Consider the following 3,082-nt stretch of genomic DNA (forward strand, 5'->3'; position numbering starts at 1 on the left):
CCAGAGGTGTCTGAGCCCCGCAGGATTCGGAAATTATAAAGGAAAGCGAACAGGATGTAAAAATGCCATCGATGGGCGTCTGAGCCCCGCAGGATTCGGAAATTACAAAGGAAAGCGGGCAGGATGTAAAAATGCCATCGATGGCATCATTGCTCATATTAGCATGACATCTGAGGCAATTAAGATGAAAACCACCACAGAGATATCCATCTCTTTATTTAAAAAACTACGGAAATAAAACGAACAGAGTGCTTCACATTACAGGGCCCCTAAAAAGATTTCCATTAAATGGTAAAGCTGCCCTATTGAGTTAAAAGAGTTCAGGGTTTTGTGAAATTGCTAACTTTCCTGTGGTACGTTTAAAATGGCCATGTAGGGCCAGCAGGTGGCACAGTGGTTAAGGCACTGGACTCCCATGTGGCCCACCTGGTCCGTACAATGTGACCTTATTTGGAAACAGGGTCGTTGCAGATGTAATAGTAAAGACAAGGACAAAATGGTGTAGGATGGGCCCTTGATCTAACAGGCCTGGTGTCCTTACAAGAACAGACACAGACAGACACACGGAGAATATCCTATGACAGGCAGACATGGAAGTGAACCAGCCAAAGAACACTGCGAGCAGACGGTAAGAGAAGGTAGAGGAACGCAGCAGGGAAGAGAAAGGCCTGGAACAGATCTTCCCTGGACGCCTCCCAGGGAGCATAGCCCAGCCCGGCCAGAGTCCTGATTTCGAACCTCTAGTTTCCAGAACTGTGACAGAAAGCCTGCTGTCATTTTAAGCCACCAGTTTGTGACACTATGTTACAACAGCCCAAGGAAGAGACTACCCTTGGCAACTCCAAGGACAACAATGAACAGGACCAGGTTAAGGAGGTGCAAAGCCACGCAGTGCTCAAGCCTCGTTGGCTGGGCAGGCTGGGCGCCCAGAATCTGGTTTGAAAAATGATCTCTCCTGTCACATGGCTCTGGAGAGAGCAGCACAGGAAGGCCACCTTTACTATTGACCTGGTATCATAAAAATAATTAGTAAATTTGCCACAAGGTGCTTCCGGAAGGTGATTCACATGCCGCTGCTATTCAGCCCGAAAGAACAGCACGAAGTGGCCAGCCAGGCTGCTAATGCATCACTTCCTGAGAAAACGACTGTGTTTATGAGCAGATATTACTCCAAATTGTTCTCACAGCAAAGAACATCTTGCTGCACCGCGCACATCCATATTTGGCACAGAGAACAGCCTCAGGTGTGGAATGAAGGTCATGTCTGTCCAAGTAAGTGGATGTGACAGTTCCAACCCGGTTCCAAAGCCCAAGGGCAGCTGGTCTGCCTCCCCGGAACCAGGAAGCTGGATTACACAGCTTCCCAGAAACAGAACTGTGCAGGGCCCACATCCTTGGAGTCAGACGCCAGAGCAAGTAACAAGTACCTTGCTCCAAATAGGTCTGTTAAGACACTCTCAAACTCGACCTTCAGCCCTTCTTCCAGTTCCAATAATTGAAGGATTCCCTTGCTTAACTTAACCCCTAAGTATGTTTATTTTATATTACATGGGTGTGCGCACGCACGCACATGTGTATGTGCGTGTGTGTGTAAGGAACCACCCATATCATCATTCAAACATGCTGTTGTGAGGGAACCATGAAAATTTCCTGGAAAATTGAAGAAGGGTATGAGTTTATTTGGAACCAAAAAAATGAAATCAGTGCAGGTTTTTCATAATATGCCTTTTCCATGAACTTGTTGAAGATCTGTTATATATAAAAGAGATTGTTCTGGTAGAGACAGCGCCAGGCCAAGTGGGAGCCAGACAGGCACTGGGCAACTCTGTGCCTCATGGAGGAAAATTAACTAAACGTGGGCAAAGGAGATCCTAAGATACCAAGAGGCAAAATGTCATCACATGCATTCTCTGTGCAAACTTGCCGGGAGGAGCACAAGAAGAAGCACCCAGATGCGTCAGTCAACTTCTCAGAGTTTTCTAAGAAGTGCTCGGAGAGGTGGAAGACCATGTCTGCTAAAGAGAAAGGAAAGTTTGAAGATATGGCAAAGGCAGACAAGGCCCGTTGTGAAGGAGAAATGAAAACCAATATCCCACCTAAAGGGGAAACAAAAAAGGAGTTCCAGGATCCCAATGCACCCAAGAGGCCTCCTTTGGCCTTTTTCTTGTTCTGTTCTGAATATCGCCCAAAAATCAAAGGAGAACTCCTGGCCTATCCATTGGTGATGTTGCAAAGGAATTGGGAGAGCTGTGGAATAGCACTGTTGCAGGTGATAAACAGCCTTATGAAAAGAAGGCTGCTAAGCTGAAGGAAAAATACAAATACGATATTGCTGCATACCGAGCTAAAGGAAAGCCTGATGCAGCAAAAAAGGGAGTTGTCAAGGCTGTAAAGAGCAAGAAAAAGGAGGAGGAGGAGGACCACGAGGAAGATGAAGAAGAGGAAGATGAAGAGGATGAAAATGAAGAAGATGATGATGATGAATAAGTTGGTTCTAGCTCAGTTTTTTCCTTGTCTGTCCCAACCCTGGGGGACAGTCGAACAGGTTTCCTGAGGGAAGGAGTGAGAGCCGGGACAAGCAGTGTAGTGTTACAACACGGACATGACACAGTGTCTTCAGGGTCGTCCATTTATTGTGGGCAGCGCAGTACAGCACAGAGATGATGCATCACGTCGTCTATTGTGAGCAGCATGGAGACGACACAGTGCCACAGCCCCTCAGGGTCGTCCAGAGACGATGCGGTGTCACAGCTCTTCAGGGTCATCCGAAGACTCCACGGTATCACAACTCTTCAGGGTTGTCTGGGGATGACGGTGTTACAACTCTTCAGGGTCTTCAGGGTCATCTCCCTGGTCATCTCTGTCATCTTCCTGGTCGTCTGTGTTGTCTTCCTGGTCATTTCACGATTGTGAGCCAGGCATCATGGTTATATACACTTTGGCGGGCTGTGATTGGTTGTAAAAGGTGGGTTATGATTGATTGTTAAAGGTGGGTTATGATTGGTTGCTTTTGGACCAATCATGAGGTGCCAGATATGCAAATCTGAGGGATTCTAGTGGCCAATCAGAGTATGGTTTCGAA

At 47.0% G+C, this 3,082-nt stretch overlaps 1 pseudogene; it reads left to right on the forward strand.

The window, feature by feature from the left end:
- Positions 1–590: 590 nt before the first annotated feature.
- LOC102483035 (ATP synthase F(0) complex subunit C1, mitochondrial pseudogene) overlaps positions 591–3,082 on the forward strand; it is a 13,282-nt pseudogene continuing 10,790 nt past the window's right edge.

This window comes from Tupaia chinensis, unplaced genomic scaffold (genome assembly GCF_000334495.1).
Source record: "Tupaia chinensis unplaced genomic scaffold, TupChi_1.0 Scaffold000138_1, whole genome shotgun sequence".
NCBI lineage: Eukaryota > Metazoa > Chordata > Mammalia > Scandentia > Tupaiidae > Tupaia > Tupaia belangeri.